Source organism: Protopterus annectens, chromosome 15.part0 (assembly GCF_019279795.1).
Source record: "Protopterus annectens isolate FY-2018-M chromosome 15.part0, PAN1.0, whole genome shotgun sequence".
Classification (NCBI taxonomy): domain Eukaryota; kingdom Metazoa; phylum Chordata; order Ceratodontiformes; family Protopteridae; genus Protopterus; species Protopterus annectens.
Window position 1 is genome coordinate 711,426,225 of NC_056749.1, and position 12,779 is coordinate 711,439,003.

The window sequence follows — 12,779 nt, forward strand, 5'->3', positions numbered from 1 at the left end:
GAAAGGAGGGTCTTAACAAAGTGGCACCTTTAAGGAAAGTTTTGCACAGCTTATGTGACATCCGATTAGAATCTGGAAAGCCTAGATGAAAATTTGAAATCGCTGCCAATTGAACCCTGATACTGGCAGCCGCAGATCCCTAGTAGAAAAGCTCAGACAGGAATTCCAAAACCACTGAAATGGAGGTGGTATAAGGGTCAACATTCTTTTTCTCCGCCCAGATAGAGAATCTCCTCCATTTACTGGAATATAGTCTCCTAGTGGAAGGTTTATGAGAGGAAGTAAGGATTTGAGTCACGGAGAAATCATGAAGCCTGACTAGGGATGGAACTGGATCAGCCACGCTGTCCAACTGAGGGAGTGTAAGGAGGAATGAAGAGTGCCTGACGTGAGTCAAATGATCAGGAACTGGGTCCAGAATCCAAGGATCATCTAGAAGAGGCCTGAAAAAAGGGAACCAAATCTGATGAGGCCAGTAAGGAGCAATGAGGATCAGTTTGCTTCCCAGCCATTTCGCTTTCTGAATAACCTTGGGTATGAGAGGAAAGGGAGGAAAAGCATAAAGGAGACCCAGGGGCCAATCATGAACATGTGCATCTCTCTGTGACTCTCCCAGAGGTGGGATGAGGGAGAAGTAGCTGCTGCATTTGTCATTGATCAGGCTGGCAAAGAGATCACAGCAAGGCTGTCCCCATCTGCAGAAAATCTGCTCCACTATTTCCTGTTTCAGAGACCAATCATGAGGCATCAGGATCGCCCAGCTGAGCTTGTCGGATATCACATTGGTTGTCCCCTGAATGTGTGTTGCCACCAGAAAATGCTGGGAAGATATCACCCATTTCCAAACTCGAATGGCTACTTGATAGAGTGGGTAAGATCTGGTTCCGCCCTGTTTGTTGATATACCATACTACCAACATGTCTGATTGTATTACAATAGTCCCCAGAGGCAGAAGGTTGTGAAGTGCTTGCAATGCCAGCAGCACCACCCTCATCTCTAGAATGTTGATATGCAGGTGAGCCTCGTGATCTTACCATGTGCCTTGGACAGTCCTGCTTAAATAATACCCCCCCCCACCCTATCTGTGAGGCATCCATGGTCACAGTGGCAACGGGTTGGTGAGGAACAAATGAAGTACCTATAGTTAATTGATTGGGTAGAGTCCACCAAATGAGGTCCTTCTTGCAAGAGTCTGTCAGCAGTATGTGATGAGATAATGGTAGGTGCTGAAAGGACCATTGGGATGACAGGAGCCACTGATGAATCCTCATGTGTAGTCTGGCTAGTGGTACTAGTAATATGGTGGAAGCCATGGTCCCTAGAAGCTGCAGAATAGTCTTGGCTTTAACCTTTCGTAAGGGGAGAAGACGTTGAATTTGAAGAACCAGATTCTGTGCCCTCGCTACAGGAAGACGAGCCAACATGTGTCTATCTCTGCACCTATAAAAATCACAGATTGAGAGGGCAATAAGGAGGCAGATTTTTCCCAATTTATAGAAATTCCCAACTGGGCACAAAGCTGAATGTTAGCGTCCCTGGTCTGAAGAAGTAGATGCCTGGTGGGGGAGGTCAAGAGCCAGTCATCCAGATACGGAAACCTCTGAATCTTCGATGTCTCAGGTGAGCTGCCACTACCTTCATACACTTGGTGAACACCCTGGTGCTGTGGTGAGACCAAAAGGCAGAGCATGAAACTGGCAATATCTGGCTCCCAGCTGGAAGCGTAGATGACTCCTTGATGCCCTGTCCATTTTTATGTGGTAGTAGGCATCTTGGAGATCTATTGAGCACATCCAATTGTCTTTCCCTAATAATGGGAGTATAGACTGCAGTGTCACCTTTCAGAACTTGCCCTTCTTTACTGATTCGTTCAGTCTGCTGAGGTCAAAGATGGGCCTCCAGTCCCCTGTACGTTTTGGCACTAAAATAATCTGGAGTAAGTTCCAGATCCTATTTGGTCTGCTGGGTCGGTTTGGATGACTCTTTTTGACAGCAACTTGTTGACCTCCACAGTTGCCTGATCCCTGTGATTGGGTGGAATATTCGAAATCTTCTTGGGAACAAAAGGTGGAAGAGAAAAGGGTATGACATAATCTCTGGTAATAATTCTTTGTATCCACTTGTCTTGAGTGATACTTAGCCAGGCTTCTGGATACAAAGAAATGCGACCCCCGACCAGCCCTGGAGAAGCACAGTCGGGCCCCACATCAGGAGCGCTGGTAAGGCCGGCCCTGAAAGGAATCATGACCTCCCTGGTTTTGCGGTCTGCCCCTGCCTCTAGGGTGACATCTACCATTTCCTCCTCCTTCTCTGCCTCTGAAGACGGAGTCACCCTGTGCATCCTGGAAAAACCTCTGGGACTTCTTGAACCACATTTTACTACCCCTCTGACCCTTAGGGTATGGTTTAGAGGGTACAGTAAAATGTACTCCCATGGCAGGGAGTGTTTTTCCTTCTTGCTCGCACCGGGTGAGAGTGTCCTTCACCTTGGGTCCAAACAATGAGGAACCGTCAAAGGGGGCATTGGTAAAAGTAGATGAACGGTTCTGCAAAATTACACAAATGCATCCAGGAATGACACCTTAGGGAATTCCTGAACCCACCTACTCTACTCGCTCCATCGGCTGCATACAAGATAAGCCTCATGGATGAGTTGATGATAGAGTTCAAGGTGGACAACTGGGCAGACACCTTGTCAGGGACTCCCTCAGTACATGTACCTTGTAGAGAATCTCCTAACTCCTTAAGGAGATCTCTCTGAAGCCTCATGAAGTGTGTAAGGTAGTTGAGCGAGCTAAGGGTGAATGTCACTGAAGAGAAGATATGCTTCCCATATCTGTTCATTGTTCAAGACTCCTTATTCGGTGGATGAACAGAAGAAGAAGTTTCTGCTAGCTCCTTCTTAGTGGGCATCGCCACCACCATGGCATCTACGGGAACACCATTAGACAAAAATTCCTTTTCTTGGGGTGCAGAAAGAAACTTATTTGGTCTCCTAATGACTGGATCCATGGCATCAGGAGTATCCCACACCTTTCGACTAACTAGCTCCTTTAGTTTGTTGAAGGGTGGAGACACCCAAGAGGCTGAAGGTTGAGACCCGAAAGCCTTCAGGTACACTGACTCCTCATCAGAATGGGTGACAGTGGGCCAGCCACACCTCTGCTTAAGGATTTCCAGGATGTCTACAAAGGAGACATCATCAGAGGATGACTTGGGGGACCCTTCTGATTCCTCGAGGTCAGTGTCAGAGGTCAGAGACTCATCCTGGGAGTCTACATGCTTCCTCTTACATGTTCTCTTCCATGGGGGCTCCTCGGAAGAATATTCCAGGGAGGTCTCGAAAGAGTGGGGGTCACCAGCTAGTGGCTCCTGAGGCTGCGGGTCTCTGCTGTCCAAGGAGAGAGTAGGAGCTGAGACAGAAGTAGGTGCCCTAGGGGGAAAGAGTGTCAGTACCCCTGGTAGGAGCTGAAAATTGGGACAGCACACTCCTCATCATCTCGAATGCCGACCTCTCTGGCTCAAAAGACCTCCTCGGCTCCGAGGAGACCGAGGATGTCATCGGTTCCAGAGTCATTGGCTCCGAGATAGATGTAGGATCCAAACTCACCCTCATCTATGCACCGAGAGGGAGGCTCAGAACCGAAGAGGTTCGGTTCCAGGCGTCCCTGTCTGGGGAGCTTCGACTCCTAGACACCACAGAGGCACCGAGAGTTTTGGAGTGGAACTCAGCTCCAAAACAGCCACAGGGGGAGCTAGAGCCAAGGGTTCCACCAGCAGTACCAAACACTCCAGCTCCGAAAGGCCAGCATGACTCGAAGGAGGAATGACCAAAGGGGGCTTAACGGACTCAATTGACCTCGGAACTGACTGGGTCGGAGCCAACAAAAATTTCAGTTAGGCAGATGACTTCAAAAGTCTCAGCACTACACTCTCCACATCTTCTTCCGATAAACTCCTGGAAGTCCTGGAGGACAGAGTAGGAGAATGGGATCTCTGTAGTATTGGTGACTTCAATGTAGGGGAGACAGGCAGAGGTACCATAGACCAGCTCCGTAAAATACTCTCAGAGGTCGGCTCCAAGCTACTTGGCACCGACCCTGTAATCACAGTACAACTCTCAATCGTCTCTGAACTCTGTGGAGCCGATGAGACAGTGGATTTATCAGACTTAGTAATTTTAAGAGGCGGCTCCGAGACACCAGCCGGTGCTGGGGAGGGCCTCTTAGAGGACTTGGAATTTTCCTTTTTAGATCCCTGAGATCTAGCAGAGGAGGAAGAGCTAGCCAGATCTTCCTCAAAGGAAGGTTTTAGGAGACCTTTTAAGATGAGCTTATTTTTTCTTTCTTGCAACACCCTAGCACTGAAAGAGTGGCAAAATAACCAAGTTTCCTGTAAGTGGATGGCCCCAAGACAGTTAACGCAGTTACTGTTGCCATCCATTATAGACATCTTCTGTGAGCATTTTATACATTTTTTAAAGCCAGATGGCTTATCGTCCTTGCTTTCCTTAGACATTCTCACAGAAGATGAGCTCACACACACACACACACACACACACACACACACACACACACACACACACACACACACACACACACACACACACACACACACACACACACACACACACACACACACACACACACACACACACACACAGAAAGGAAGGACTAGGTCCTCTAACTTAAACATGCCTAGCCCTACAGGAAAGGTAAAGAGACACCATGAGGACTAGGTCCTCTAACTTAAATGGGCCTAGCCTGGACAGGAATAAGGAACAGAAAACTAGGTCTTCTAACTAAAACAGACCTGGGGATAATAGCATTTATATTACCTCGTTGAAATTTTACTGCATCGAAGCAATAAATATCGAACACAATTGATCGATGCAGTAAAATATTGAACACCCCCCACTACTTACATATACCAACTCTGAGACCGCACTACATTGAGGTAAATGGAAATCTCCCCCTACAGAGATTTCCATTTACCTGGCCGATATTCTTCGCTTTTGATATTGTCGTGTTGACAATATCAGATTCGATTTTGTCAGCTTGCGACAATATAATATAGACCCATGGAATAGAACAATAAGAAAGACTCGCACACACTCAAAACAGGAATAAAGTGTACATTTTAGAATTTACTAAACAAGGTGAACAGAACCTCATTCTGTTTGCAACACTAATAAAATTAGCAAGCGGAAATCCGCAAAAAGCTAAGACTTACGACTAGTTAACAACACACACAGCCTACTGAGTAAAAAAGGTGCCTACAATTACTAATATCTAATTATTTAAACAAGAGAAACTGGCACACAGGATACCAAGTACTATAAAGCCAAAAGGCCAGCTGTACTAAAAGAAATTGCACACAAATGGCGCACTAATAAACGCTAACTATTCTAACTTGCAAACTACACTAACTATGACTATATCAATGTTATACAACACTAATAAAGGCAATATTTATTTTTATTTTTTTATTTTACATTTGATAGCCGAGCTAGTCCAACTGGATCATTTTCAGCAGAGGCCCGGGGAGAAAAGCTCCACAGTAACATTTAAAAAAAAAATACAGGAGAATAATCCAAACATTTTGAATAAACTTTGAATAAATTTGAAAAACTTAGCCAGAGCCAAGGAGAAGCACAACCAAGCTCGTCAACATGGCAAATGAGATCTGGGGATTGTACTGGTGCACCATGGGATACCTACCTAGCCACAAGCCATTTAGAAGACTTCCAGCTTGTAAATAGGCCGAGTCAAAGCCGAGGATCGACTCCAATCCCATTTGTAAAAATGAAGGCGAGATAGGACTAGAGAACATCTATAGTTTTACTGTTTTGACTGGACAGTCACAAAACAATGAGGTGAGGGAGAACGTTGGCATCAGTCTTCATCACAGTAATGACAATTTTAACATTACATAAGGTTTACATTACAGCCAGCAACATAACACATAATCTAATGTAGAACAGAGATGTGTTATGTTACGGTGTAATGTGTCATTATTTACACATTTGTCAAGAAGGCAGGAATATTTGGGCAGCATGCTTCCTAACAATCTTTGCAACTGGAACATCGTATGTAGTATACATTCAATCTGTTCAAGAAAAGATTAGCCTGTATGTTCATACAGTAGTGACACTAAACACAACAGTGGGAAGATAATGCAGCCAAAAGCAGAAGCTCACAGGATTTTGCCATGAGCTGTCTGCTTCCATTTCTACCTAAATGACAGGTGCTGCACAGCATCAGACATTGCACAGATGAAGAGGAGAAATACCAATTACATAGAAGGGGGGATACATAGACAGGGGGGTAAGGGAGATTGGACCAAGTACAGCAAGACACAATCAGGATAATAGTTCATAGGTAAGTACTAGGCAAGCTGCCCTAGTGGGCCATTTTAAGCCCAGCTAATTTCCATTCTTGTGCTCAAAATAACCGATCCGATTTATTGATATTTATATATTACCCCTAATAAGAACAGTTGGGGTTATACCATAGATAATCTGAGGGGACCAATGCATAGGATAAAGCATTTAGGAGCTGAATCTGTTCATGAGTAGTACATGAAGCAGTTCTGGGGTAAATTTTCTTTTATTGATCCACAGATCTAAGCTGCAATTGAAAATGCACAGGGATAACATTTGTTTTATGTGGATTGGGAGTCTGTCCCATAAGAGCTGTATCCTTTGCAAAATATACCTGTCTCTCCAAACCATTCTGTTGATGTTGCAGAAGAGGTTTAGGTCCCTAGACTGAGTATTTCTAATGCTATTTGATTTGCTGAAGTGCAGTAAATCCATCAGTAATGAGTCAGAAGATGGTGGCTCAAAACAATGTATAGGCAACAGCTACATATAAAATAGTGTACTAAAAACAGCCAATTATAGCTTGCTAATTCCTAGATTAGAACCCTTAAAAGTATGCAAAATGCAGTCTATACATTTGAGCATTATCAGATCAAGCCAGAAATGAACTACTTCACAAAGTTTAAACCACACAGTTGAAGGAATGGTGACAACTCACTGAAGCAGGAGGGGTGAACTGAGAGAGAGACTGAGAGTGAAGTACCAACACTATTGTTTGCAGTACATTCAGGATCATCTTTATGGTGTGTTACTCAGATTATTCCTCATTATTAACATGTCATGCTCTGTACCATCGAATTCTTGATATAGGGAGCAAGAAACGGTAGGAGAATAGAAAGAAGATGAAGACATAAACAGGATAAGGTTGGTTTACTAATTTTCCATGTTGGGGATGGAAGAAATGCTCTCTTGCTCTGCACCTTTTAAATGCTACATTACTGAAATGTTATAAATGGAGTCAGGAAGGTGGGGCAGGTTAGGTAGGAGGTACAGATATACAGGACATACAAGAGGGACAGGAATAGTGAAGGGCACAACGGGTCATGTGACATCATGATAGGAAATAGGTAGGGGACCCTTGAGGCACATGCACAATCAGCTTGAGAACAGTGAGAAAATAGTCCTCACTCTCAGAACTGTCATCACTGCCTTTAGTGTCAGACTTGGCATCATTTTGGCAAAATGAAGCAGGAACTTTTCAACCCTGGCATTTGGGCACTGAGGCCCCACTCCACAAACCCCTCCGCAAGCCCTGTTGCCTTCTGATAGGTGACAACATTTCCATCTCCATTACTACTGTTCCTGGAAGGTACCACTGCACCAACAGTTGGGATGGGACTACCTGAAACAGGTTGTGCAGGCAGGGCAGGAGTTGTGGAGGCAGTACTGATAGGATATGACCCAAATGTGCTGAGTGTCTGTGTTGCCTGTGGAGGTGACAGCACAGCCACCTCTGGTTGGTCTAGCTTGCTGTCATTTCAGCAGTAATATATTAAGGTTGGGGAGACATAAAAGAAAGAATTAGATCAGTGGTATGTCACATTAGTTTACTATTTCTGTACATAAACCAAGATGAGAAATGCATAAGTACACCTTGTCCACATCCAGATATGATGGGAAGGAGTTAATGTATCATAAAATCAATCAATTACAATAATATATGAATAATAGAATAATCTGTTTCACCATGCCATATCAGATATCTGCTTTCAAAATTAATAATTGCATTTCCAAAATGTAACTGTTAATGTCATGCAGGATTGCAGTTAATATCTTTTAAATACTATGCTGAAAAAATCTAACCTGTGTTTCTGGGTATTGAGTCCACATGCACTTAAGCTGATGTACTCATTACCTAATGCAATCTCCAAGACCTATTGGAGTAGGCATGGATGTGTCATATCAGTGTCAGAGTATGCCTGTTCATCACCAAGACCTATTGGAGCAGGCATGGATGTGTCATATCAGTGTCAAAATATGCCTGTTCATCACCAATATCTATTGGAGCAGGCATGGATGTGTCATATCAGTGTTAGGGTATGCCTGTTCATCACCAAGACCTATTGGAACAGGCATGGATGCATCATATCAGTGTCAGAGTATGCCTGTTCATCACCAATACCTATTGGAGCAGGCATGGATGTGTCATATCAGTGTCAGAGTATCCCTGTTCATCACCAAGACCTATTGGAGCAGGCATGGATGTGTCATATCAGTGTCAGAGTATGCCTGTCCATCACCAAGACCTATTAGAGCAGGCATGGATGCATCAAATCAGTGTCAGTGTATGCCTGTTCATCACCAAGACCTATTAGAGCAGGCATGGATGTGTCATATCAGTGTTAGAGTACACCTGTTCATCACCAAGACCTATTGGAACAGGCATGGATGCATCATATCTGTGTCAGAGTATGCCTGTTCATCACCAAGACCTATTGGAGCAGGCATGGATGCATCATATCACTGTCAAAGTATTCCTGTTCATCACCAAGACCTATTGGAGCAGGCATGGATGTGTCATATCAGTGTCAGTGTATGCCTGTTCATCACCAGGACCTATTGGAGCAGGCATGGATGTGTCATATCAGTGTCAGAGTATGCCTGTTCAAGATGATATACAGTGACGGACTGAAAATGCTCCTCTGCCTTGCCTTCAGACCTGATGCATACATACCCCATGTCTCTCTGAGGCAAGTCATTCTCCCCTGATGTGCTTCACAGTATTCTACTGCAGCTGTACAGTAGAGAAAAAGAAAAAAAAAGATATAGAATAAAGAATAACACTGTGTTTTCTGGCTAATTAAAGCTATATCATAGACAGGTGGTAGGCCAGTATACTTGCACAACTGAGGTGTGTTTGCAGTCTTCAATTCATTCTGCCTGTTGGCTCAGAAGTTTCGACTTGCATCTCTTTGTGTCACGGTAGTGATGCTGACATTGACCCCTAGGGTGTGGGATGCCAGGTACACTGGAGACAGCTTTTACCAAGCTATTTCAAGCCTCATCCATATACTGAGACCCAAGAGATTTACCCTGCAGCAGCCTATGGTTGTAGTACTGTGCAAGAACTGCTGCAGAAATCCTGGACTCCTCAACACCTGACCTTTGTGCTCTAAATGAAACACCATCCCTACAATTGTCAGGCATGTCTGCAGCTGTCAAGCTAGAAATATGGGTCTGAATTGTTACCCAATTCAAATTTCACATGTAACAGCTTGTGTACAAAGATGCATGTCCTTTTTTCCAACTGCATTTGTACAGTTGGAACCTCATCAATGGCATGCCAGACACATTGGCACTGATTAAACATGCTGATTAAATCAAAAGGCAAAGAAGGTATGAAAAATGACAGTGAGATTTGGCCATGTGTGGTGCTGAAACTATTGATACATATTCCAATGTTAAACACTGAAATGCTTCATAGTATTTATTCTTATTATTGTTGGTTGGAGGAAAGCCGCGGTGGTACAGCAGTAGTGTTGTTGACTCACAGGAAGAGGTTCTCCTGTTCGATTCTCAGCTGGAGTGCCTTCTATGTGGAGTCTGCATGTCCTCCCCGTGGTCGAGTGGCCTCCAAAAGACATGTGTGAATGGGCGTGCCTTCGCTGAAGGTTGGGTGTCGGGCTAGCAACTTGGCACCATAAAAAAAATCTACTGCCAGTCATTAACAGATCGGAGTTTTGCTGTGGCAACCAATATCCAGGAAAAGACAAACCATTGTAGGTTGGAGGATAAATGGTATGCTTGTGACATATTGGCCATTTGGGAGTTAAACACTGATAAGATTGAACCCATGAGAAAAAAGGGATAAAATGTTAAACTTTGTTTATTAACTCTCAGTGCCAAAACATAACTTACTTTTTGTGATATAGTTAGAGTTATATCAATATCATAATGACTAGAGATATACTTCTCAAGACACCTGTGTGTGTGACTTTAGTTATGGCACTGACTTTTTATATAAAAGGCAGTATTTGTGTTTGTAAATACATAGTTGCATTAGCTGAGTAATACATGTTGGGTTATGTTACATACATACTTCACAAGACATACTGTCCTAAGCGCATCATTCTGATATGTGATAACTCATAATAATTAAAACAAAAATACTGAGTACATCATACCCGAGAGCATTCTAAATTAAATATTATAACTGACATATTTAACATAATTTACACACATTATACTGGGCCTCTGTAGCAAGCATTAGTTATATATTTATTGCAAAAAACATAGTTATGATATTTGTTTGTACTTAGTGTTACACTCCTAATCAAATGTTGTAAAAAATGGCATTCTGACCATCTCTGTAAATGTATCTGTAAACTGCATTCAAACCTTGCATCACCTGGCTTATTTTTCTAATTTCACTTTACTTATACCTTGGGTCACAGAGAAAATTACCTAGCAGGTGTATTTTCATCACTAAGTGTGCTCTGCTAGTGCTGATGGCTCCGCACTAGAGCTAAGCTCATTTGTGCTACAGAAGACTGCCCAAATTAAGTTTTTTTACTTTTTTCCTTAGGAAGTGAACCAAGTTTGCACACTGCCAAGCAGATGACAAATACAAAAGACATTAAAGAATTACCTTATATTGCAAAGTAGCACATTTAATGGATATATGAAGCAAGGAACAGTGTTATCGCATTAGTATGACACAGTCATCTTTTCCATATCGGCTTGCAAATTCACAAGAAGCAGTTAGGATACTCATTATCAGGATTTCATGTAATGGCAATGGCTCTGAAAGGGGACCCCTAGAAAATATAAGGTAATTCTTGCCACAATACATACAATTACTCATGATATCAAAGTCTACAATATATTGTTCAATTGTCCTGATGAACAAGTGTGAGATATGGATAAGTTCTCCAGCATATATAACGCACATGTCCACATTACTCATGTTACTGCATTTGTGCTAGCACACTCTACAAAATGGCATATGTCCAACATCTATAGCACATATTGTTATTATTAATGAAAAAAGGTGAGTTCACAGCAACAAAACATTTGTGTCATAAATTCACATGGAGTGCAGGTAAGATTTTTAGCATGTATCAGAGACTTTAGCCTGTTAATTTCAGATACAGCATCAGGTGTCAATATTTCATCTGAATCCAGTCATAAAAAAATAATTGTAATTCAGATTCAGACCCTGCGTCATCTGTTTTACTTTTCTAACCTCATTCCACGTACACCTTTTGCCACAGAGATAGGTATTTGACAGGTGGAATTTATTCACTGAGTACTGACCAGAGTGCTGATGGCTGTGCAATGGTGCCAGGCTCATTTGCACTACAGAAAGTGGCCCAAATTACTTTTCATTTTTTCTGTAGGAAGTGAACTCTAGTTCATTGCTATGGAATGCTACCAGTCAGGAGTGTGCACTGCCAAATGGTGAAAAAATAATGAAGAGAAAAAAATACTTAAATAGAGGAAACAGTAGGAAGCATGTAGTTAAATGTTCATTTATGATGTTTCCCTACTGTTGTTCTTGCAACGTGGATATATGCTCTTTAAATATCATTTCATTCACACAAATGGCATCATCTCTTGATTTAAACCCCAGGACATTCACAACATGCACTTGAGATCATACCTCTCAACCTGTTAATGCAAAAACTCTGGATAAAGCTTGACAAAATGGGGTTACAAATAGGGTCATATTTCAAATGTTGCTCTTATAAACTTAGAATGTTGCTAGAGTAACAGGATTTGTTTTAATATACATTTTCTGAAGGATTTGAAGTCTGAAACTCAAATGTATATCATTATTTAGTGACTTAAATCCTGAGATCAGTCCAGTGATTTGCCAGGAAAAAAGAGGAACAGGCCAGAAATCTGGACATTCTGTGAAAATCTGTACAGTTGTGAGGTATGCTTGGGATTATTATTTGTATGTGCCACAGACACACACATATACCGTGAATAAAAAATGAGGTCACATATACTCAAGATCTGATGTAGTATCAAGTGGCATTACAGGTGAAACAGAGCCAAGTTCTGAAAGTTGTCCTGTGCAATTTGCAGTTAGATGTATGGATCCTTGTGATATTGGCTAATTTTCCTCACAGAATATACACTACAAAATTGCAACTCTTCAGCTCTTTTCTTGTCTTTACTTTGTAAGCATCATTCCATATCTATGCTCTGTTCTCTAATAGCTGCTATATGTTTTGCCTTGCACTTGATATATGTTTCAATGAGTAATGCACTTCCTTTAGAATTGCAGACACAATGTACTCAGAGGCACAAAGTGTGGTCATAAACAATTCATAGAAATTCATAGAAATGGGTGGTGCAGTGGTGTAGCGGTTAATGTTGCCTCATAGCAAGAGATTCTCCGGTTCGATTCTCGGCTGGGGTGCCTTCTGTGTGGAGTTTGCATGTTCTC